The following is a 25,789-nucleotide window of genomic DNA, read 5'->3' on the forward strand; positions in this document are numbered from 1 at the left end:
CGGGGGGGTGGGGGAGGGGGAGGCGGGTCATGGGTGTCGTCCTTCCTCCCTACATGTAATACCAGGAAGAGTTCAAGACAGGCCAGGATGCAGGTAATTAGATGTGGAAAGTCAAAGCACTCAGACAACCACACAACGATCTAAAAATGAAAATGGAAGGGGAAGAACTGATAAGTGTACTTTTTACGTTTTTGTCCCACTGAATTCTTCCAGTGGTGCCCACAGATCCACTGGCACAGTTAGAGCCAAAAGTCAAATACTGTATTCTACCAGGACTTAAAGCCCTCAGAAACTTTCCTTAGCTCTAAATTCACAAACCTCCATACAGACTCATTTCTGTGCTTCCAGAACCCAGATGCTAAGTCTGAAGTTCCCATAGCAGGGCTGAGTTGGGAAAGCAAAAGAATGTTCTGATCCCGTGACTGAATGGCGATCAATAATGGAAACACCTGAGAGAAAATTTCTTTGTGTGAACACTGTCACTTAAGTCTAAGTTTCTTGGAGAGTCGTAAATAAGGATATGGTGAAGTAATGTTCTAAGCTGCTTCCGGCATCAGAGAAAGCAAAATATGTTTGGTCTAGAAGGCCTACAAAGTCTTATCACATCTTCAGGAGAAAGTCCAGAAACTAAGCTGATGAGGAAACATAGATTCTCCCCGAAAGGAAGATGGCAGAGCAGTAGTAAAACACAACATTCTCCAAGGCAATCTCACATGTGAAAGTTTCTGGTTCGAGTCTAGAGACCTCCTGAAGTGTACTGGGCATGTATTAATATCTGCCTATGATTTGGGGCTGGTTGGGGCATCAGGACCTTGTTGGGGGTGCTGTCTCTCTCTTGCGCATGTGCTCTTTTTCATTCATGGAAGAAATAAATAAAAGAGATTCTTCCTGATTCCAACTAGAGAGGAAAGAAGAGACAAAGGTATTGAAGGAAGCAAACTGAGGAGAGAGGGAGACTAATTGATTGTAATTCATTCATAGAGGCAGAGTGAGCCAGGTAGGAGAATCAAGGACTAGAAAACAATTCTCAGATGCAAATTATCCCTGAGACCTTCTTGCCTTGGGGAAGAAGGTGACCTTACCAACAGATGCCCCCAACACCTAATGCCATCTCCAAGACACTCTCCAGGTTGAGCTCTAAAATCTAATTTGTAACTCAGGGATCTGCACTGTAGGTGGATTAGACTTCTAAGTCAGGTAGCGACAACTGCTGGCCAGGAAGCTCTATGCACAGGGAGAGAAAAAATGGCAGCCAGGGGACAAGAGCCCCTATATCATGGGATCACAGCACTCTAACCCAAGCCCTCATTTTTCAGAGAAGAATGCTGAGGCCAGAGAGGGGAGATAATGATCTCAAGTCAACATGCACACTGGAGGCAGAGCCCTGGTCTCTCAGAAGCCTCTCCCCATGAGCTGAGGGCAAGCCCTGAAGTCCATATGCCAGCCACCCTCACCAGGACAAAGGGATAGGGCTGCTCCCATCAGGTCAAATGTGAAATAAGCTTCCCTCACAATGACCTCTCTTAGAAATGTACCATCAAGGAAGATCACACTCTGTCTCTCAGTTTCCAGGGAGAAGATTGGCCTAACTTCAGCTGTCACTTGACTCCAAGCTGTAAACTGTACTGCCAATCTTAAAGATGTAATCAATTTAGCAATTCAATCTTGAAAACATGAATAGAATGGGCTGTATCCACGTAGCTATGTAATAAAGCAAAATTTCTTTCCCTCTTTGTGGGTTGCCTGAGAGGCACATTACATTCTGGTTGAATGCTTAGTTGACAATAAAATCGTGTTCTTTCTCTTCTTCCGCTGTGGAGAGATTTTCTGGGTTGAGAGATTTTTTTATTTTAATTATATTTCCCAACACTTCTTGCAGAATCTCCCCAAACTCCACCCAGACCTGATCTCCTTCAAGTTATTTTTAAGCCAACTACTAGCACATCTTCAACTAAAATGGGGCACATTTAAACTTAATGACGTGAGCTATTGTATGAATGGAAAAGGTACAACCCACTCAGAGGCCCTAAGAGGAAAGATGAAATTTGGATCTCTGAACGCAGTTTATTGAGTCACTCAGCTTCACGCGCTGCAAAGCCCACACATTCCAGCCAGGGAACAACCCCCTGAGATCACAGAGCCCCTGCGCTGGCTGGCCTGACCCTTTGTACGTACTACTGGTGATAGAAAGCCTGGCAGTCTGCCCTTTCTCTGGGTAACCCCAACCCAAGCTGGAATTCCATCTTATTGTGCTCTCCTGTGTTACTCCCCAAATGAGCAGGAGTTGAATGAAGGGATACTTTTAACTGTCCTCTTTCCTCTCACATTCAGAGTAAATCCTATCTCCACAGTTAGGTTATTACAGTTGGAAACATTTGCTCTGCCAGGAAATATTTCTATAACAGAGAACTCTGTTTCAACCACTACAAGGGGAAGAACACTCACGCAACATTTGTGCTATCCCTTCTCAGGTCACTACCGAAGTTGGCTTTTGGCAGAGCCAAGTGTGAAGCAGGCTTGATGGTCCTATCCATCCAGACCTCGGGACTGTCGTCAATTATTACTGAACACTAATGGAAATCTAACTTTATTTACCCCATCCCTTTGGCCTGTGTTACCACAACAAAAAACCAATCCAACATCAAATGCATTGGGAAATGGTCCACTAAACTAAACATCCAAATAGTTTTTGCTTTAAGTTTGGTCCAGTGGTGTTTCTCAAACTTCGGTGTGCCTGGTTGGAAAGCCTAGAGAACTTGTTAAACCAGGCTCCTGAGCCCCAAGCCTAGATTTTATGATTCAGTAGGTTGGGATGGGGGGGGGAGAATCTGCACTTCCAATAAGTCCCCAGTGGTACTGCACTGCTGGTCTCAGGACCACACTTTGAGGAGGCTACTGAACGCTGCACCTCAGCCACCCCCTGAAGGACAGACCCCAGCCCAGTGTTTCTCTGGAAGATGGTATCTCATCAATGACATAGAAGCATGAGACCTCCCCACCACCCCATCCTCAGTTTTCAAATCAAATTAAACATCCAATATCAGCAATAGCTACTTGCTTCTACTACAATCTAAAAATGTAATTACCCAGGAACCAGCAGTTAGCATAATGGCTATGTCGCTGGACTCCCACGTAGTTGACCGCGGTTCACGTCCTGGACCCAGTGGATTAGAACTCACGCCGGGCGCGTGTGCGTGCGTGCCCAAGATCCCGAGAGGAGAATGGAGGAGAAGGGACTGCGACGTGACCATCCCCCCTGGGGGGTGATTTCTCGCTTTCTGTCTCTATGTCTCTCTCTGTCTGTCTGGCAAGCACAAGTGCCCTATAGCAAAAACCTCTCCAAGAAAAAAAGTTAAAAAATGTAATTACCCAACAGCTAGTGTATGTTTTGCTAATACTTCACTGAGTTCAACCAATAAGACACACGATTAAGAAAAAGTTGTAGTGGCCTGGCTGGCAGTCCACACCAATGACATGAAAGGACAACAGAATTCAGTGCACCTGGTCTCTAGTTCAAGTACAACTTCCCAAGGCTATTTCCTTGACTACTGTAGCCAGATGCTCTAATCATTTAACAATATGCCCTTGGATCACTGAAGAAATGAAGGTCTTGGTTGCTGCCCTCAAAACCCAATTGAGTGGACAAAAACAAAATAGATATACACATTAAACCATTTTTTTTAACCAAGACAATAGATAAATCTATCGCTAAACTGTGTGGCACAAACATTACTGGCTTCAGATTTTCCGTACAAGCAATTTGGCATTTCAGCACAGAAATAGTGACATCCTCCCATGCCTCTGGCCCTGGAGCCCTTTCAGATTTCCCCACTCAAGCGAAAAGAATCACTGTAAAGTTTCAGCCTTCCTCCAATTTAATTTTAAAAACTTACTAGGCACCTGGCCCTGCAGACCTTGTCCATGGCATCTCAAGCCATGTCTCAACTTTGAACACAAACCTTCTGCCACTTACAGTGCAGAGGGTTTCCTCAGTCCTGTCTTCCCAAGGTTACTCATCCTGGGCCTCAAACCAAGAGAAACAGCCCAGTGTAGCACCTTCAACAACGGGAATATGGGATCCAGCCTGTGCTTTTTCCTTCCTGACCTTTATCCCTTGCACTCCCAAGGTGGACTAACAAATGAAACCAGCAGATTAAAATATTCTATTTCATTTTTTAAAAAATACATTCCGGGGGGGTAGGGCCAGCACATCTGGATCTAATCACTGTAATTTTACATTCTTAGCATCTTCCATCCCAGACAGAAGGCAGCACAGGAGAGAGAACACGTGACTAAGATCTCCCGATTCTGCTCAGTATTTGCCCCTAACCTGATGTGTGACCTTGGGCAAAGCCCTAACCTTACCAGATTCATTTTTCTCAAGAGTCTTTCAGGCCAGAACATCAGAACTTAACTAGGAATATGATACAAGAGTTAATGTATTTACAATGACCTTCCCTTTTCCATTCGATTTTATCAGCAAAGATTTCAGTTCTCTTTGGAAGAGTCACAGGCATGGTTCATTTCTCTCTGGGGCACGTTGCTCCCTTTTCCCATCCTCCCTGTCCTCCCCTCTCCCAAGCCCGGAGACTCTCCACTTCCCTAGTTCAGCTTCTTCGATCAGGGGCCGTGATGAGAAAGCACCCCCGGGAGAGCTTCCCAAATTGGCACTGAGCTCTCTCCGACTAATGTCTAGCACAGCAGGCCTTTAGTTCCTCAAATAAGCTTCTAATTGTCTTTTCGGAAATGTGCACGGACGCTTATTTCAAGCCATTTGGCAAGTGCCTCGCAGGGTATTTTCTCTGACATTGTGCTTGGAGAAGGAGGATTTAAGAGTCTAGAAGAGCATTACAAAAATCGTACTCCATCAGATCCCGTCCTTGGGTGGAAATAAAACAACTTTCTCAGGGACCCACTGCCTGTATGATGTAAACCCCCACAGTTCTCTAAGTACTCAAAATTGCTGACTTTCACATTCAGGTTTAAGTCTTCTCTCAGGGTCGATGAGAAGACCCCCTGACAAGGCTGACAGATGCCAAGAATGAAGGCATACTTGGGTGGTCCCAGCTGTGCTAGACCACAGGCTCTCCGGTCCACAGGGATCATCCTTCCAGGTGCAACCTTGGACAGTGAGGTGCTACCATCAGATTTAGAGATGGACTCTAAAAGATCATGAGAACCACAGGATCAAGAAGATATGGGCAGAGCATGCAATCTGGAGCTGGAAATCTGAGTTCAAATCCCTGACCTACCATCTCTTCCAGCCTCGGAAGAGGTTATCAGACTTTATTACCACCACTCCTTGGGTTTAAAATGTTGACAGGTATCCTTGGCCTCCAGACAAGCTCCTCCCTAAACCTACTGTGCACATGAATTCACCTCAGGAGCTGATTAAAATGCAGAATCTGAGTCGGTGGGTCTGGATGAGACCCAAATTTCTGCCTTTCCAACGCATTCCCAGGTGATGCTGATGTTGCTGGTCCATGGACCAAGTTTAAGTAGCAAAGACAGAGACTGAGGATCAAACCCAATACTTCCCAAACGCCATAGTAAAAATGGCATGGGGTAACTGATGAGTAGACCAGGGCAGGTCTGGCAAGCTATAAACTCAACGAGTACTCAGGAAATCTTACACTTGGAGTAGTTTGGGAAACTTATCGAGCTCATCCATCCCTCATTTAAAAATCCTGCTCACCCTGGGCATATCCATGCCCCTTTTCCATTGTTCTCTCCAGCTGACTTAAAAACTATTAGATCTTCAGGAAAGTCAAGAGGTATTTTCCGGTTTTTCTACGCAAAAATGTGCCATGACTTTTCAGATGATCCAACAGTAACCTAGCCCTTGCTTCTAGAGAGCTGAATGATCTCCCAAACCTCTCCAAGTCCTGGCACACTTGGAAAATTATCTTATCTGTAGGCCTGAGTTCTGGCAGCCTCCAAGGGACTGAGGAAGGACTGAAGATGTCATTTACTGTCTCAGCTCACCTGTAACCATAACTCAGCTTCCTGGATAGGAAGCTCTATTCTAACCTCAACCTCATTAATCAAGGAGCAAAACTAACCAGCACAGCCCTCCAATCTATCTCCCCATTTCTTAAGATGACCCAAAACAGAGAAGGAAAACAAAATGAAACAAAAATTTTGTCCTGAGGTTGTCAACAAAAGCTAATGCAAACAGGGGCAAAAAATAAAATAAAATAAAATAAAATAAAATAAAATAAAATAAAATAAAATAAAATAAAATAAAATAAAATAAAATACCATACACACCCATTTACTAATCCTTTCTGAGGAATTATACCTAATTCCCATTTGCTTAGAAAAATGCATAGTTCACTTGACATAATGTATTGAATCCTTATAATGACACAACATAAGGATAATGTACCCATTTCCTAGAGGAAAATTAGGCTTAAAGAGATGAAGTGATGGGAGCGGCGGGTGGCATGGTGGTTAGGGTAGCTGGATTCCCACATGGCTAACTGTAGTTCAAGTTGTGGACTTGGCAGCTTGCTTTCTCACTTTCCTTTCTCTCTCTGATCAACCTTAAAATAATAATAATAATAATGAACAATGAATAAAATTAAATTTTAAAAAGAGCAATTAGGTGACTTGTCCAAGGTCACACTATGAACGGTGGCCCCTGTACAGTAGGCCCCTACATCAGCATGCATGTGATCCCTTGCAACACTCGTTCCTCTCTTGGCTTGTTTTAATGCCTCTACCCGCACATACCCTTCCAGACAGAGCTGTACACGAGGGCAGGAATCGGGTTGGTTTTGTTTAAGGCAATATTCACCATGCACTTAGTAGATAGCCAGAAAAAGATTTGCTAAACAGGAATATCTCCAAAGGCAGGGCTCCTCTTTAAACAGAGGCTGACTCCCAAATCATAACAAGCATATGGGTGCACCCTGATTTAAATGACTCCCCAACTTACATACATTTATAAGACATACATTGAAAAATGCACAGAAAAAGGGTGCTGGCCTGGTAGTCGGAAAACTTGGAAGACTTCCCTCCCCACGTCTGCCACCTTACCATCACATCTGGACAAGCCTCTTGGCCTCTCTGCACCTCAGTTTCTTCCTCACTGTGATGGCTGAACTCACTGCATTCCCCACACCTTCATGAACCCCTCCACATACCAGATGTGGTGCCAAGAAGAAAATGATTACGAGTAATAGATGAGAGGGTGCATCCATCCCTCAGTAGCCCTGCATCAAGTGCCATTTCTCCCACCCTACTAAGGACTAACTGAGAGAATGCACACAGAATGATTTTCAAAGAACAATGAAAGAAAAAAAAAATGGTCCTAAGAGGGACATTAGCTGCACAAAAGAAATCTTTATTTTGTAAACTAACTAATTCACAAAAAGTATGGCTATAGTGACAAGTTTCCCTGATGTATTTTTTTATATCAGGTTTATACAGTAAAATTCATCCTTTATTAGATATACAGGTCTACAAATGTTGACAAACACATGCAGACCCTGCTGCAGTTTTTTAAATAGTTTATTTATCCCTAACCTTTCGAGAAGACATACTAAAAAGTGACATGGTCATATATGACCCAATGATATGAAACTGAATGTGAAGGTCCCCATTCTGCCAGAAAGAAGAACACAGAAATATGCCTTGTCTCCAGGGAGGGAAAAACCAATTTGCAGAAACATCTGCAAGGCATGGAGCATAGAATACCAAGACCTATTGTATTGGTCAATGCAATTAAATCTCTTTTACTAATATGAGAGAGTACTTCCTCCCAGCCCTCCCCCTCCATATGAAAGCATTCACCAATTTGCTTTTAATATGCACACAGAGCCCAAGAACACAAACATATTCCTGCAAAGGTCATTTGTAACCACCTGTGCAGTTTTAAAACCACAAAGCCTCCTTAAATTAACTCTAAAAATCTTGAATATATTTCACAGACTATCAGTGCTCCAAAGGAATTTATCTGGACAAAGAATATAACCTTTTTGTTTGTTTTTAAGATTTATCTTACAATGAACTGCACAAACCTAAATTTAAAAATGAGAGAGGGGAGTGATAATTGAATAGAATTCTTTTTTTTTTTTTAAGAATTATTTTATTTAGGGGCCGGCAGGTGGCGTGGTGGCTAAGGACACTGGACTCCTACATGGCCAACCCAGTTTGAATCCCAGAACTGGCGGCTTGCCTTCGCTCACTTGTGCTCTCTCTCTCTCTCACACACACACACACACTGTCCCTCTCTGGTCAAATTAAAATAAATCAATAAAGTTAAATAAAATTCTTAAAAGATTTATTATTGATTTATTTTAATAAATAAATGTTTATTTATAATAAATTGACTACTCAAACAGCTAGAGTCAAAATACTGGTATTCAGTACAGTCATTCATGCAGAACTTTTGGCATGTCCCTAGTGAAGATACTAGTACATTCACCCAGGACCTAGTAAATAACAATCAATGTGCAAAATCTCAGTAGAAGAGCTCAACAGAGCAGGTGCAGGATTCCACAACTAAGGACTGGACTTCCTTAGCTTGAAAAGGCAACTTCACTAACAAGAATTCCACATCAGGCTCAGATTCTGAATCAGAAGCTAGTTTGATGATCTGTATGTAATGGGTTGAACTGTGTGTCCCTATCCCAAACCACCCCCACACCCCCCAAAAGAAAACATAAGAGTCCTATCTCCCAGCACCTCAGTATGTGACCTTACTTGGAGATAGGGTCCTTACAGAGACAATCAAGTTGAAATGAAGACATTACAGAGGTATCTAATTCAATATGAATGGGGTCCTTATAAAAAGGGGACATTTGGGACCAACAGGTAGTGTGGTGGTGAAGTCAACTGGATCCTACATGGCTAACTGCACAGTTCAAGCTTGGAAAATACATATGCAGGGAACAGCAGTTGGCATAATGGCTATGTTGCCAGACTCCCATGAAGCCAACCGTTGTTCGAGTCCCGGATCTGGTGGCTTAAACTCACACCGGGCGCATGTGCATGCACGCCCAGGATCCCTAGAGGAGAATGGAGGAGAAGGGATTGCAGTGTGGCCATCCCTTCAGGGGGTGATTTCTCGCTTTCTGTCTCTCTGTCTCTCTCTTTCTGGCAAGTGCATACGCCCTATAGCAAAAACCTTTCCAAAAAAAAAAAAAATGGGACTGGTTCCATGGCCTATTGGTTAAAGGAGCCAGATCCTATACAGCTGACCATGGTTCAAATCTCACCCCTAGAAGCTTGGAAAATATACCAGGTATGTGTGAATGAATGTGTGCCCAAAATCTCAACAGGAGGGAAAAACGGAGGACAGGGGACTGCAATGTGACCATAATCCATTGGGCGGTACTTTTTCTCTCCCCCTTTCTCCCCTTTTCATGTGTGCATGCACTGTCTTGCAATTAAAAAAGAAAGAGAACCTTAGAAGGTCGTACTTAGTAACCAGAAGGAGTACAGGCGAGTAAGAAGCAAACCCAGGTGAGATGATTGTCCTGAATCAGGAAGGAGCCATATCTGGCCAGACTACAAGGTCAAGAGCACTTGCCCTCCAGGGAGTCTGTTCCCAGTGCCCTGGCTGCCTTTACCACCTACACGTCCTTCCTGGGCAACCTCTCTAGGAGACTCCCTAGGGTACTGGCCCACCTTCAGAGACTGAATTCAGTGTTTAGAAACCAGCATTTTTTTTTTCTTTTCTCTTTTTTTTTTTTTTTTGTTAGTTTTGCTATAGGGCATCAATGCTCATCCAAGAGACAGAAAGAAAAAAAGAAAGAAAAAGGGAGATCGCCTTCCAGAAGAGATAGCCACACCACATTCACCCTTCTCCACTATCCTCTTGTGATCTGGGGGATGCACGCTCTTGCATCCAGTGCATGTTAGTACCTGGCATCTTCCTAGTACTTATATGAAAAGTAAAGGTGCCAGCTCCAGGACTTCTACCACACAGTCGGTCATGTGAGATCCAGCCATCTCAACCTCCATGCCACCTGCTGGCCCGAGAACCAGCATTTTTTAAGGTTTTTGCCAAAGAGCGCATGCGCTCACTGGAGAGAGACAAAGGCAGAGAGGTAAAATAGGAAATCACCTTCTCGAGGGATGGCCATGCCACAAGCCCTTCTCTTCCATTCTCCTCCCAGGATATCAGGCAAACATACACACATACCCAGTGTGATTTTCAAGTTGCCAGTCCACGGTCAGCCATGTGGAAGTCCAGTGCCTAGCCACCATGCCACCTGCTGGCCCCACAAACCAGTATTTTCTTTTTAAAAAAAAGAAATCGGAACCAGCAGTTAGTGTAATGGCTATGCCGCTGGACTCCCATGTAGTCGATTGCGGTTCGAGTCCTGGACCCGGCGGCTTAAACTCACACCAGGCACGTGTGCATGCATGCCCAAGATCCCGAGAGGAGAATGGAGGAGAAGGGATTGCAGCATGGCCATCCCCCCTGGGGGGTGATTTCTCACTTTCTGTCTCTCTGTCTCTCTCTGTCTTTCTGGTGAGCACACGTACCCTAGAGCAAAAACCTCTCGCAAAAAAAGGAAAAATAAATAAATAAATAAAATTTTTTGCATACTGTTACGTCGCTGGACTCCCAGGTAGTCAACTGCAGTTTGTGAGTCCCAGACCCAGTGGCTTAAACTCATAGCAGACACATATGTGGACGTGCCCAAAATCCCAAGAGGAGAATGGAGGAAAAGGGATGGTCACCCAGCGTGATCACCCCCCAAGGGAGTGATTTCTCACTTTCTGTCTCTGTGTCTCTCCAGCAAGTGCATATGCCCTACAGCAAAAATCTCTAAATAAATTAGTAAATAAAGTAATCTACTGAAAGGTTTTACTATTTATTGATAGCCTTAGGTTTAGTAAAGAAATAGAGCTGAGTTCCTAGACAATGAATGGGAAGCCTTCACAGTGTGGTGGTGAAACAGCTCATTCACGCAGGACACACCACCCAGGGATGTAACTAAATGTGGCCTCCAACTATGAAGCAAGTCCTGCCTGGGAGAAACCCAATCCCTGTGGATAGCACCTAGTTGTCCTGGAAAACAGGTGGCCATGTGACTGTGGCACGCTGGAGAAAAGTGGAAGGTGACAACTTGAAAATATATCTTGTTTTCATCTTTTTTGAGCAAGACCACATTGGTTGCATAATTTTTGTTTACTGTCTGTCCTTCCCCACTGGAATGTAAGTTTCTCTGTTGAATCTTCAGTGCCTAAAATATCACCTGGCCATATACAAGGGAACTTTTGAAACTTCAGTTTGGAGGTCCAAGGTCCAGGGACCAACTTCTGGTGAGGCTACACCATAGCAGCGGGCAGGAGTCTGAGCAGATCAGCTGTCCATAATTTCAGTTTGTTATGGTCTGTAGACCATACAAGAACCAGCATTTTTAACAAGCTTCCCGAAGAATTCAGATGTGTACCCAAGGTGGAGAACAGCCCTGCATTAAACGAACCAACAGCACATCCTAAAAAAGAAGAAAACAGTTGGTGGCAGTCTGGAAAGAGGGGTTCCAGTGTCAGCTCTGCCAAGTGCCACACCCTCTTGGGTCTTAGTTTTTTTCCCTGTCAAAGGGAGAGACTGAGCTAGGATCACTCAGACCACACTTTCTTTAAAAACAAGCAAACAAAACACTGATAATAAACTTCTCTTGACTCACTCTAAGATGTCCCACAAAGACAGCTGCCCTTTCTTCTCGGATGTACTGAACTCAATGGCATCGTGGCTGCACCTCAGGTTGCCCTTGGTTACCATCGTCCCCACAGGACGAGCTTCTTTACCCCTGTGAAGAAGGGCCCAGGAGTGACAGGCAATGAGCCTAGAGAGAGCCCTCCAAGGAGAAAATTAAGCCTCTTAAAGCGCCCTCGATGTAATCTCTCAAGCCCGAGAATAATCCACATTCTCCTTCCAAGACTTGCCATGCATGACCTCGGGCTACACTTGGGAAATAGCTTCCCCTACATCAAATGAGGTCCCAGACACAGGTGCCAAGTAAATAATGGGCTGTCTTGAAGCAGTGCAAACGGAAAGAGAAGAGTTGTAATTTAAACACACACGGCTTGGCGGCTCTTTCACCAGGGTGCTTGCAGGAGCAGCGCTGAGCAGAACCTCTGCACCTCCTTGCCCATCTGCAAGAAGTCTCTCCTCCAGGAGCCTGAATGCGTATGAGGAGACATCTCTCTGTGTGGTCAAGTGGACTCTGGGGATGAGTGATTCACCAGCACAAGTCACCAGAACGTCAAGGTCAATGAAGCACACTTCAGACAAGTCAATTTATCGTCTTCAACCCAGTGGCAAAGTTATCAAGTAGCCTGCTTAAGTGCCCCTCTTCAAAGATAAAAATGAGAGTGACAACCATGGCCTCGTCAACCTGTCCCATGCAGGGCCTTCTACCACTCAGCAAGTATGAAACAAAGATGTGCTTCATTCATTCAATACTTGAACCTCGAACTCTCCGCACATGTCTGAAAAATACGTCTTTCTGCTTTTCCACCTCAACACTGTGCTCTTCCTCAGCTCGAATCTGGAAGACTTCTTTTTCTTCATCCAAGGCTAGCCTCTGGGATCAGCAAGTTGCTTTCATTGATTGCTCATTAAAATATTTTTGCTGGGGCCAGCAGATGGTGTAATGGCTACATCGCTGGACTCCCATGTAGTTGACTGCGGTTCAAGTCCTGGATCCGGTGGCTTAAACTCACGCCGGGTGCGTGTGCGTGCGTGCCCAAGGTCCTGACAGGAGAACGGAGGAGAAGGGATTGCGGCATGGCCATCCCCCCAGGGGGTGATTTCTCGCTTTCTGTCACTTTGTCTTTCTCTGTCTTTCTGGCAAGCACACATATAGCAAAAACCTCTCCGCCATATCAAAAAACAAATATATATATATATTTGCTGAGTATCTACTACATGTCAGGCAATCTGTAGGCACTTAGAGTACAGCAGCAGAAAGGACTTCTGTAAGGACCTTACATTCTTTTTTTTCCCCTAAATTTTGCAATAGGGCATGTGCACTCACCAGAGAGAGACAGAGAGAGAGGGAGAAAGAGAGAAAGCAAGACACTACGTCCAGAACTTGAACCACAGTCAGCCATGTGGGAGCCCAGCATCTTAACCACCATGCCACTTGCTGCCCACCCCCTTCTTAATTTTCCAGAGCATGTGCATTCACTGGAGAGAAACTAGGGTCAGGAAGAGGGTGTGAGGAAGCACTCCCCATGAGGACTGGTCATACTGCAATCCCTTCTCCTCCACCTCTCCCTCTAGTCCAGATTTTGGGCACTCACACACATGTACCTGGCATATTTTTTAAGCTGCTGATCTGGGACTTAAACCAATCAGCCACATGGAATGCAGGTGCCTTAACCACCATGCCACAGGTTAGTCTTGGAGCTTATAGTCTAAGAGCCTTAAGATAAGCAACAAATGAGTCATATATGTAATATCAGGGAATGATAAATGCTAGGAAAACCAAAAGGAAGAGGCTTAAAGGTGAGCGCTAGAGGATGATGCCAGTGTGACCCCTCAAAGGTGATCCTGGAGCAGACTCCTAGATACAGCCAAGTGTGACAGAATGCCTCCAACTTTCAGAAGCCAAAAAGACAAGACCCAGCAAAAGAGCAAGAGCTAGGGCATCCAGGAGTGAGGAGAACCAGACGAGGGTGGTGACATGGTAAGCAGCGAGGAAAATGTCCCAAAGAGCGCTGTCAGCCAGCTAAATGTGTGGAGGTGCAGAAGATGACAACTCAGGGTGGGCCACTGGATTTGGACATTTGGATGTAACTGGAAGCTTAAGAAATGTGGCTTCAGAGAAGAAATGGGGGAAAGGCCACACTAGATTCAGGAAAGAATGAGAGGCGAGGAAACGGTGCCAGGGAGTAGGACAATTTTCCAAAAATATTTACTACAAAAGGAAAGTGGAAGAATGAGAGGACTGCTGACTAGGGAAAAGGGCCAGGAGTGTTTTGTTGCTGCTGCTACTGCTGCTGTGTTTTCTTTAAAATGAAAGATGCTATAGCATGGTTTTAATAAAGATTATCCATCGGAGAGGGAAACTGATGACCCAGAAGGGAAATGATACACCTGTATGAGGGAAAGCCAAGAGTGAACAAGACCCAATGATACGAGGTTACAATGCACATGTTGGTGGAAAATATGGTTACTATGAGAAGATGATGAAACTAGTTTCCCTTTTTTAGCACATTTCTTTTATTATTATTTTACTTTATACATTCAATCATTTTACATCACTACAGCCTGTAAAATCAGTTACCCAACTTGAATACACTTCACACCAGTCCAGTTGAAGCTATCATATATGTTATCAACAGACTATCCTTCACTTCCGTGTCCCCTAAATGTCTTATCTATTTTCTCCTTGATTCCTGTCCTCTCACTCTCTCCCTTCTCCCATACTCTTCATACCCTATCTCCAATATCGTAACCATCTTCCATGCTTCTATATCTTCCAATCTTTCAGTTTCCGCCATAGAGTGAGGACCTTCAATATATATTAAATGGAGACATACAATGTCTCTCTTTCATAGCCTGGCTTACTTCACTCAGCAGTAAAATCCTCCATATTCATCCGCTTTCTATCAAATGCCAGAGGATGAAACTAGTTTCTAAATTGGTTCTTTTCCAAATGAAATAAGCCAGGTCATCAGCTGAGAGAGGACTGAGGCTACATGAATAGTGGACCTGGCTATAGTGTCGAGAGTCCCCTTGAGGATTGTCACTCTAAGTTCAAAGCCAGGCCACGCAGATTAGCTATGTGTTTTCTCCAGGCAGGTTCATGAAAATGGAGCTGGAACATGGTGAGCAGAGTGGGCTTAGGCAAGGATAGGGTTTTCCCAAGAAAGTAAGACAAAGGAAGAAAGGGCCAACAGAGTCCAAAGTATATCCTCTGATCTGGGTTCAGAAGAATGAGACAAAGAAGAAGCAAATGACAATTAAGAAAAAAAAAAAAAAAAAAGGAAGTGTTGTAGAAGTTGAGGAGCTGGATTCCACATGGTTGGCTTCACAGTTCAAATCCAGGACCCAGTGACCTGAGAATCACACCAGGTACATGCATGTGCGTGTCCAAATGTCCTGAGAGAGAATAAAGGAGAAGGGATTGTGGCATGACCATCTCACCTAGGGGGGTGATTTCTCATTTCCCTCTCTCTCTTTCTCTGCCTCTCTGACAAGCATACACACCTTATAGCAAAAACTTTAAAAGAAAAAAAAAGGAGGGACCAGCAGATGGTATAACAGTTACATCACTGGACTCTCATATAGTTCACTGCATTTCGAGTCCCAGACGTAGTTGCTTAAAACATGCTGGGCATGTATGCATGCATGCCCAAAATCCCAAGAGGACATGGAGCAGGGATTGTGGCAATGGCCATTTTCACTGGGGGGTGATTTCTTGCTTTTCTGTCTGTCTCTCTGACAGAATCTGTCTGTCAGATTCTGTCTTAAAATCTCTCTTAAAAAATTAAAAAAAAAAAAAAGGAAGAATCGTGAGGTCAGAGGCCCCAGCAGGGTGACAGCTAGATGGAACTGAATTCTGAGGGAGTAAAATAAAAGAGAAAAGGTGTTAGACTCAGGTGTTGGTCAAGATTTTTGTGGAGGTGCAGCTACTGGTAATGAAAAGGTCTACAGTCATGTTTTCCAAAACCATGAGTTGCAAGATTAGTGGACAGTGAAATAAATTCAGTGGGTCATGACCAGCATTCATTTTTTTTAATGATACCAAACAAAAAGTTTGAGAGTACTTCATACCTAGTAAGGTAAATACTGTTTTATAAACCTTTTGTTATGGCTGTGTGTGTTTATATCACATAAGGCATGTTCTTCTTGTGGTTAGGGAGGTTTCTCAGCCCTGGCATTACTGATGTTTTGGACCACATAATTTTTTATGTTAATACTAGACAGACAGAGAGAGAGAGACAACTACCCTTGACAGGGTCTCACACCACAATTCCCCTACTATCTGCCTTCCTGGACAGTCAGGACCCTGGATGCATGTAGCCTGTGTACTCTGGTCAACCAGGGAATCAAAGCTAGGATCTTCAATATGGATCCATTTTCGCTTGGTAGTGTGTTACCACTGCACCCACACCCATGAGACAGCCGTAGACACCTGAATCTTTGTCGTGTGGGGCTCTCCTGCATATTGTAGGAGATTCGGCAGCATCCTTGGTCTCACTAGATATCAGTACCATTCCTTCGCCCTCCCAAGTTGTAGCAATCCAAAACATCTCTAGGGCAAGCCATGTGGTGCAGGAGATAAGCACTGTTTATTGGGAGCTGGATCCCACATGGCTGACAATGGTTCAAACTCAACACCACTGCTTAAAAAACATGCTGGGCAAGTATATGTGCTGCCCAAACTCCTGATGGGATGGAAAAATGAAGGAAAAAGTATTGCAGCATGACTATGTCCCATTGGGGTTGCTTTCTCCTCTCTTTCTCTCCCTCCCTCTCTCCCTCTCTCTTTTTGGCAAACACACGCACATACACAATCTCTAGACATTGCCAAATGTCCTCTGGATGGCAAAAACACTCAGAACCAGTGATGTAGGATAACCCAGAGAGATGGCTGAAGCCAAGTAGAGGAAGAGATAACTGAAAGAGAGTTGGCCCAGGGACTGAAAGGCTGGGAGGAAGGCAGATGATCTGTACAGATGTGCAAGTCACCACGAACATTGTTTAAGAAGAGAGACCATGGGCCAGTTGTAAAAATCTTCAAAGAATGGGGCAAGGTGATCCGGAAGACTGCAGAGAACAGCCCCCTACTCTGGCTGCTCCTTAGGATGGCCAACCAGCGCCCAGACCCCAACCAAACCAACTACATCGGAACCCTCAGGTGGCTGCAACATGCAGTCAGGGCACAACACTGCAGAAGAGACCCATCCTAGCCCCACTCAAGATGAGTGCCCGCATGAAAATTTCTCTCCCAGGTCTCTTCTTTTCCTGCATCACTATCACTGCCAATTTTGCTTTGCTTATAAACTTACATGTGAAATCGTAAGAATAAAAGGCTCTAAAACTAAGCAATTAAAACCAGAACGAGTATTCATCTGCTAAAAAATTTCAGACTTAGGGCATTAATGAAGAAGGAGGTCTTTCAAGGAACTCTTCTTGAGCTTTGGGTTCCCCAAGTCTCTCAAGGATATCCAGAGAGCCAGTAAGCACTTATTTGTCGATAAGCATTAGAACCTCAACCCCTTTGATGACACTGCAACAAACACTTATTGAAATTAAAAGCTATTTTGGCTAAATATGAAAAAAAAAATGCACCAGTGATCAGACTGCAAAGCAATTTAAGCAACATTTACCATCTGGTCACCATTTTATTCACAATACCGCTCACATGTAGCCAATTTTTAGAGATCAATGACATCAAGTCTTGAACATGTATCATGGAGGGGAAAAAAAATCAGGATATTTACCAATCCTCTCCTCTTAGCGATGAGAACGCATTATAGGTAGCGTACTTAGAACAATACCTATGAACGCTGACGATCACTATTGCTAAACACATATACCCCATGAGAACACATTATAGGTAGCGTACTTAGAACGCTAAGTACACTGACGATCACTATTGCTAAACACATATACCCATCTATAACACATCACTAAGTCTCCAAACACCTACAATAGACCACAACTGCGAAATATAACCAGAATATTTATTTCTCCTAGCTTGGTGAAATGGATAAAATTGAGCTAACTTGCCTTGATAGAGATTTTAACTTTCATCCATAGGACAGAGCACTGGCTAGAAAAGAGCCAGAGCACCAGATCTGCAAAACAGAGGTAGCTGGTTTTTTCTCAACCAAAGGTTCCCAAAGTATGGTCCCTAACCAGGAAGATCAGTCTTACCTGGAGACCTGCTAACAATTTTAATCACCAGCTCCCACCTATAGAATCTGAGACTCTAACAAGCCTTCCAGGTGACTTCGATGCATTTTAGATTAGGATCTAAAATGCTCACTAATATACTATCAAGCATGGTTTCAAACTGTACAACAGAGCCCTGGCTTCCAGTGGGTTGAGCTTCTGGATACCCCCCAAAGGAGTTCATTATGAGAGCTAAATGCTTACTTGCAAACAGAATTCAAAGAGTTATACAGTATGCACGTTTCAAAAAGGTAGATGGACGTTCCAGTGCTTTTCAAAGTTTGGTTTTATTGTTACAGCAAGAGGCAGGACAGAAAACGCTACAGGTAGGCCAACCAGGTGAGTCACAGATGGTGTCTGGAAAAAGACCTGGGATCAGATGCCATCTCGGTCATCAAAAAGCACTTCTCTGGGACTCAGATAGAAAACCAAGTTTGGGGAGATGATACTGCTATCTACAGAGAGACTCCTCAATTGGCCAGAAGCTCTCCCATACAAGGGCTACCATTGGTCCTTTCTCTGAATGAAATCAGATAATACCAAGACAAAGGACAGTGCTTGCTAAATTTCCCTGAAATTTTGTTACTACTCTCTAACGGGCAGAAAGTAAACACTTCCTGAAGCCAGACTGACAGGGAGAATATTTACTCTACTAAATGTTGAGAAATCTCAGGATTTTAGAAGATAATATTAAGTGAAAATTTCCAGAGATAAGAAATTTCTAGGTTTCCAAAATGATTCATGGTGAGTTTCCTATTCATTAACGAAATCATTTGAAAAACTGTTTTGCGGGACCAGCAGGTGGTGTGGTGGTGAAGGTGCTGAACTCCCACATGGCTGACCACGGTTTGAGTCCCAGGTCTGGTAGCTTGAAAATAGGGTCAGGTACTTGTGCATGGGTACCAAAAAAAATCCCAGGAGGAAAATGAAGGAGAAGGAATTGTAACATGACCATCCCCCTGGGGGAATGATTTCTCAGTTTCCCTCTCTGTCTCTCTCCAGTGAGCACACACACCCCATGGCAAAAGCCTTAAAAAAAAAAAAAAAAGTCCTATGGCAAAAACCTAAAAAAAAAAAAAAAAAAAAAGTTTTGTTTGAACAAGTCAACCAAATGAGGTGGATATGAAGATAGTCAATTACCTACCCCTTCCCCACTGACGATTTTAAACAATATCAAGTTTTGTGTGTCCTTCCACATCTTTCTCCAAGATTACAAACATGTGACTTTTTCAATCAGAAACAGAATCATACCACATAGGGTACTCTGCAGCTAGCTTTTATTTTACATATCACTTTTATTTAATACATTATGAACATCTCTCAGAAAATAATCCATAGTACCCTATTTTATTGATCCCACTAATGGGCATTCAAGTTATTTCTAGTTTCTGTACTGTAATAATTCTGTAATAACCATCCTCACACACAGATCCTGAAATGTCGACATTTTTAATTCTGTAAGACAGAGCTTCAGATGAGGGACTGCTGGGTCATTATTCCAAACCATTATTCTATTTCACAGAAACCTGCTTTCCCCAAAAGTTGTAGCAATTCACACTTGCGTCCACAGGGCCTTCATACTGCAATCCACCTCCAGTCTGGCCCAGCCAGGATCACAGGCACGCGTACACTTGCTACATAGGGCAGACCTCCGGACTGCAAACTTGCAAGTCTGAGACCTTCCTCTGTGGCTTCAGCACCGAGGAGCATTGAGTTACCAATGCATCTGAGTGGCTGTCCCGTTTATCTATCATTTGTATCTCTGGGGAATTCACATCCTTTGCTCCTCTGTTCACATGCTTTGCTCATGTTTCTATTCTATTGTGATTCACATACAATTTAATCACCCACTCATCCCCTCCCCACAATCTACTAGATACACAAAGTACAAAAGAATATCATTCTCTAGGAACACAATGTGTGGGGTAAGCGCAGGAGATGTCCTCTAAGCACATAGTAAACTCTCAAAAAAGATCGCTGAATAAGTAAATAACAGATAATTTCAGTTCTTAAAATTGCAGCCAGAAAAGTAAAAGGGATATACAAAAGTTCATTACTTGTTCTACATTTTCAGAACAGCATTGCTATGACTGAAATTAAATTGTTGGTTAAGAGAAACAACCATGGTCCTGGCACTGACTGAAAATATACTGAAATGGGTTGCAAGTGAGCCAGGTCCTAATTCATAGCTCTGGGCAACACTTAAATAAAGGCTCTCGCAATCAAAGCATTTTGTACCCAGCCTTGTCCACCAGCTGTCATTCAAAGGCACCTGCTGCTGAGTCAAAGGTTATTAGGATGGCTAAAAGATAAGATAGGCCTACCTAAAGCAGTCTGTTTGTCTTTTATTTTTTTTCTTTTTGTCTCCGCCCCTCTCCAAGACATTTTTTGCCTTTCAAAATCTGCCTCTTGGGAATAGAAGTATGGGGCTTTCAGGAGAAATTTAACAGAATTCAGATTCCCTAACTCTTTTAACTTACACAAAACATCCGGATATACCCACCACTTATCCCCATTATTTGTAATCATTCTGTTTGGCTTATGTTTTAACTAGTCTCCTTATTAAATATAAAAGTAATAGGATTAAAAAGTTCTGGGGTAAAGTACTGTAATTAAAAAGGCACCAGTCGGATATGTTAAGCTGTAATTCTAGTCCTCCTTACCACACTTTCCTTCTTGTCTTTTAACATTTTTGTATCCAAGAAAAGTAACTTTGAATTATTTTAACTTTTTTTTCTTTTTCTTTGGAGAGGTTTTTTTTTGTTTTGTTTGTTTGTTTGTTTGTTTTTGTTTTTTTGCTATAGGGCACATGTGCTCACCAGAAAGACAGAGAGAGAAACAGAGAGACAGAAAGCGAGAAATCACCCCACCCCACCCCCGGGAGGATGGCCACGCTGCAATCCCTTCTCCTCCATTCTCCTCTAGGGATCTTGGGCGTGCACACACACACACACACACACACACACACACGGCCTGAGTTTAAGCCACCGGATCCGGGACTTGAACAGCGGTCAACTAGAAAAGTCTCTATGTCCAGCGACATAGCCATTACGCTAATTGCTGGTCCCTATTTTAACTCTTTTTGAGTACTTCCTGTATTGGCCAAACAACACCCAAAATCGCCAAGAAAACATGATGACTCAAAAAATTCTGAAGCAATCATGTCACCATTTATGCATCTTTTGAAGTTACAGTTAATAGGGGGAAAAAAATGCAGGACCTTTGATCAAGCCAGGAAGTTATAAGAATCAGGCAAGAGGTAGCAAAGCACAATTTCTAACACTTTGCTAAGAGAGGCATAACATGAAGGTAGTAAACTTGAGAATGAAGATTGGAGGGTTTGCAATAAGCTTCTATGTTTTTTTCTTTTTTTTTTTTGGAGAGGTTTTTGCTATAGGGCGCGTGTGCTCGCCAGACAGACAGAGAGAGACATAGAGACAGAAAGCGAGAAATCACCCCCCGGGGGGGGATGGTCACGCCACAATCCCTTCTCCTCCATTCTCCTCTCAGGATCTTGGGCACGCATGCACACGCGCCGGTGTGAGTTTTAAGCCACCGGGTCCGGGACACGAACCGCGGTGAACTATGTGGGAGTCCAGCGACATAGCCATTACGCTAACTGCTAGTTCCCTAAGCTTCTATGTTTTTAAGTTAACTTTCATTATATAACATGTAATATGTTACAATAAATAAGCACATCTTGAGACATGCACATTATTTTCTGAGCATAGTGAAAATTTTTATTGTTCACCACCTGTTACTGTCTTTAACTGCTCTTGGGAACTAATGATGTTCTGGGGGGCAAGAGGTGAAAGAGAGAATCAGTATAATTTTGAGAAACTGGACTAAAACCACATGTACACATCTCTTCCTAAACCCTAACTTGACATTAAAACATTCTAAGGAAATAGTGCTTAAGAAAAAAACCTAAATAAGGGGGCCGGCAGGTGGCGTGGTGGTTGAGAGTGCTGAACTCCCACATGGTGGACCATGATTTGAGTCCCAGCCCCAGTGGCACGCTCTCTTTCTCTCTCTCTCTCTCTCCTTCCCTCCCTCCCTCCCTGCCCCCCCTTCCTCTCTCCCTCTCTGGTCAAATTAAAGTATATGAATGGATAAAAAATGAATAAAATTCAGTAAAAAACAATCCTAAACAAGTAGAGTCAGCAAAACATGCATTTAGCCAAGGCTTCCATAGTATGTCACCATTCAACAACATCACGATTTTTTGGTTTTGGTTTTTGCCAGACAGCACCTGTGCATGCCAGAGAGCTAAAAAGGGAAAATGAGAAAGCACCACCCTGAAGGATGGTCATGCCTAAATTCCTTCTTCTCCCTCGTGTCAGAAATTTGGGCATGCAAACATCCACCCAGCATGTTTTTCAAGCTGCCAGTCTGGGACTTCAACCATGAGGTTGCCATCCAGCCACCTGAATCACCACCATGGCTGGTCCCAAAGTTAAGTTTTTAAAAGTTCTTTCCCTTTGGATGTAAAAGTTAAACATGGATGCCAACAGACAGCTCCTTGGTGTCTCCTTGATAACCTGAATAGGTACTAAAGTACTATGATAAGAGAGGCTTCTCCCATCTAAGCAGCGCTGTTTCTGTGATTTAAGGTACCCCCTCTAAGACTGCAAGCTTTACAAAAGGGCTGGAGACTGTCTGCAACTGATTTTTCTCCTAAATTAGTTATGCTGACACTTAGCTTGGGTTCTGGGTGTTTTCCATGATTCCCGGACTCAAAGGAAAAAATTAACAATCATTCATGCCAGGTATCCCTCCTCTCTCAGTCACTTGTCAACACCCACAGCTTCTCCTCTGTTTTGTGCATAGATATCTCAGATAAGCAATCAAGGAAGACAGAATCTTGGAAACTCTATGGTGGACATTCACTTAAGGAAGTGAGGGAGGGAAGGAACAACCTAACATCACAGGGCATATCTCCAAGATGAAAGTCTCCCCCTCTCCCTCCACATCCACCCCGGAGGAAATACGGCTTTTGTGGTCCCTTCCAGCCTTACAACCGATTAAGACCTAAAGTGCTGGCATGACCTCAATACTGTAACATTTCAGTAAGACGCCAAGGAGAAAAGCTGGCACGTTCCTGCCCTCAGCTGATTGAAGGTTAGTAAACACGCCCTCCCTTGACCCTTCACAAAACAGAGGTTATCATCTATTTCAGAAGTAAAGAGTCCTCATGCCTCCTTTCTGAGAAGTCTCTAACTCCAAGCTCTGGAGAAGGCTGGCGAGCATGCAACCCATTCAAGGCCACAACTCAGCACACCCAGGTACTAGAAGAAGCAAAAGTGGTACTTACAGCACCAGGGTCATTTATGTGCAATTGTCAGGTCCATTTCCCCAAGACGTCATTCCTACCCTGCGGTCTAATTGTGTCTTTGACAATGCCAACACTTGGGCTCATTCCTCTCTTCTCTTCTGGGAATAACCCACCACGAGACGCAGGGAGTCTAGCTCAAGGCGTCCCAAGCTCTTCACCCACAGCAAAGATCCAAGTTTCTCCGCGCGTTACCTGAAGCCCCAACTTGTGGCAATGCCACCCCCCTCCTCGCCTCCGAGGACTGGCATTGCAGCGAGAGCCGAGCACGCAGCCGCAGGCGCTATTGCTGTCGCCGCCACAGCTAAGGAGGCGACTGGAGGCTCGGGCTGGCCGGCGGCCTCGGGGCGACCACAAGCCAGGCCCTTATCCGGCTCCGCGCACTGGGGCGCCTCCTCTCCCGCAGGGAGTGACTCCGCGCGGCGCGCAGCCCTCAGGCAAGCCCGGCGCCGGGAAAACGCTCTGCACCCGCTCCCGGCCCGGGGACGCCGCCAAGCGCACGACTCCGGCGGAGCGCCCGAGCAGCCGCAGCTGAGGGGGAGAGGGGCGTGTTCCCTGAGCCTCGGAGCCCGACCGCCGCGTCTCGGCGGGGGCGGGGAGGCGGCGGGGGCGAGCGGAGCGCACTGTCCCTGACGGCAGCTCTCCTTCCCAAGCCCCGCCGGGCCGGCCTGACGACGCGCTGCAGCCCGCTCGCCCTTGCAGGGACAGCTGCCGTGCGCGCCCTGCGCGGCCACCTCCGTGCCTCCCTCGGCGCGCAAACTTTCCCAGCGACTACGGCTCTGGCCTTCCTGGCAGGGGCTCCGCGCTATCCTCGGGGCCCGAAAACTGTTCTCCCCCTCCCCTCCGCAGCCTAGACCCACTGAAAATATGGCGCCCTCAAAAGTCGTTCGTTGGTCCCCCTCAGGGATCCCAAAATACCAGGTCCCTCTGGCTTCCAGTGGGGCGCGAAATTTCGGCTCGCAACGCCGGGGAAGGAGAGGGAGCCTCTCGGTCAGTGCTCGGCCAGCCGCACTAGATGCAAATCCTGCCCTCGCTCTCGCCCGGCGCTGCCCGGTCCCCCGGCGGCCACAGTTTGCTGGGGCGAGATTGCCAAGTAAAGGGGAGTTACGGAGTGGGGAGATCCGTGAGTCCAGCGCTAGACAAGGAGCTTCGCAGGCGGACTGTCTTTGCCCGAACCTCGGCCCGAGACTTGTTGGCAAAGTGGCGCTGGAGTCCGGCGCCCAGTGCTGGAATGAAGCCGCTCCGCCCGCTCCAACTCTCCTGGCGCGGGGGCCCGGCCGGGGTCGAGGGGACACTCCATGCAGGCGGGGCTGCTTTTCAAAGCTCAGTTACCGGAAACCCCAGCGGGAGCTCCAAAGGGGACCCTCTGCCCATGGTCAGAAATCTGCTCTGGGTCGCCGGCTGCGAAGCTATTTGCAAACCGCTGCGCCCGGGTCTAGTGCAGTTGAAACATCCATGTGCAATAGACAGGTGCATTAATTTCATTTTATTTTCTTTTCCTTCCAAAAAATCCTTCTAGAACATCAAATCTGGGAGCTTTGCAGGGTTTTTTCCTGCATTGGCATCACTCACGAGATGCAAAAGGGAGGAAAACCTCCCACATTTTCCTTCTGTAGAGGGGAGGGGGAAAGACACGAGAAATTCATGCAACGTGCATGCAGCTGAAGGAAGAAGAAAACCCGAGGGAGCCGGGCGCCTTACCGGGGGATGCTTTTACTGTCTCATTGCAGAGCGCCTGCCCCGGAGTGCAACCGGCGTCCCCCGCGCGCCGGGCGACGCTCCGCTCCCACAGCCGCTTCAGCCGCTGCCGCCCCCGCGCCCTGCCCGCGCGCTGCCGCCGCCGCTGGCTCCAGGCGCGGAACAAGAGCCGAGGGCGAGCGCGAGCGCACGGCCCGCGAGCGGCGGGAGGGCAGGAAGCGCGTCATCACTCGGGGACGGCGCGGCCCCGCGCGGCTCAGGTCTGGATGTGCGCTGCGCGGCACCCGGGCTGAGCTGGGCTCCCGGGGACCCCTCTTGAGTTTCTCCCCAGCAGCGCCGTGTTGAAAGGGTCAGCGAAAGAATGCGACGTGCCGGCCGGGCTGTCGCTGGGTGAGGGAGGTGCAGGATGACCCTGGCTCTCTAGAACTCGGGCTCTGCTGTGTAAAGGCAAGAGGTGGGGGGCGGAGGAGAGTGGAAGAGAAACTGCTAGTGGGATGAAGACCCTGGGTCCGCAGGATGCCTCCCCAAAACTACTGGCCAGGTCCTGGAGGAGGCGAGGTGTGGTTCCACCAGGAGGGCCCTGGAGGGCAGCGAGGTTCTGCTGCGATGCGGACGTCGGGAACCCCAGGCGAGCTTACCTCTTTCTGCACGCGCACACCGAAATCCTGCTGGTCACTTAGGGAATTAGAACGACTGTAGGGATGGATGTGAGGTAGAACGTGCTCTATTGAATTAGTAAAAAAATTAAAATTAGCTCCTGCCCCACTGTGCCCCTGCATAAAGCCTTTACAGACTACATATTTGCGGTCATCAAAAATGCTGTAAGATGACGTGGAATAATTAATATTAAGGGGGTGAGGAGAAGAAAAATCACAAAACAC

At 45.5% G+C, this 25,789-nt stretch overlaps 1 protein-coding gene across 1 annotated transcript in view; it reads right to left on the minus strand.

Annotated features, from left to right (window-relative positions):
• Positions 1-25,008, minus strand: part of TLN2 (talin 2) — a gene marked incomplete in the record, with an annotated part of 559,462 nt that extends 534,454 nt beyond the window's left edge. The window contains 1 exon segment of the mRNA XM_014593350.2: positions 24,912-25,008.
• Positions 25,009-25,789: the final 781 nt, after the last annotated feature.

This window comes from Tupaia chinensis, unplaced genomic scaffold, assembly GCF_000334495.1.
Source record: "Tupaia chinensis unplaced genomic scaffold, TupChi_1.0 Scaffold000063_1, whole genome shotgun sequence".
NCBI classification, from domain to species: domain Eukaryota; kingdom Metazoa; phylum Chordata; class Mammalia; order Scandentia; family Tupaiidae; genus Tupaia; species Tupaia belangeri.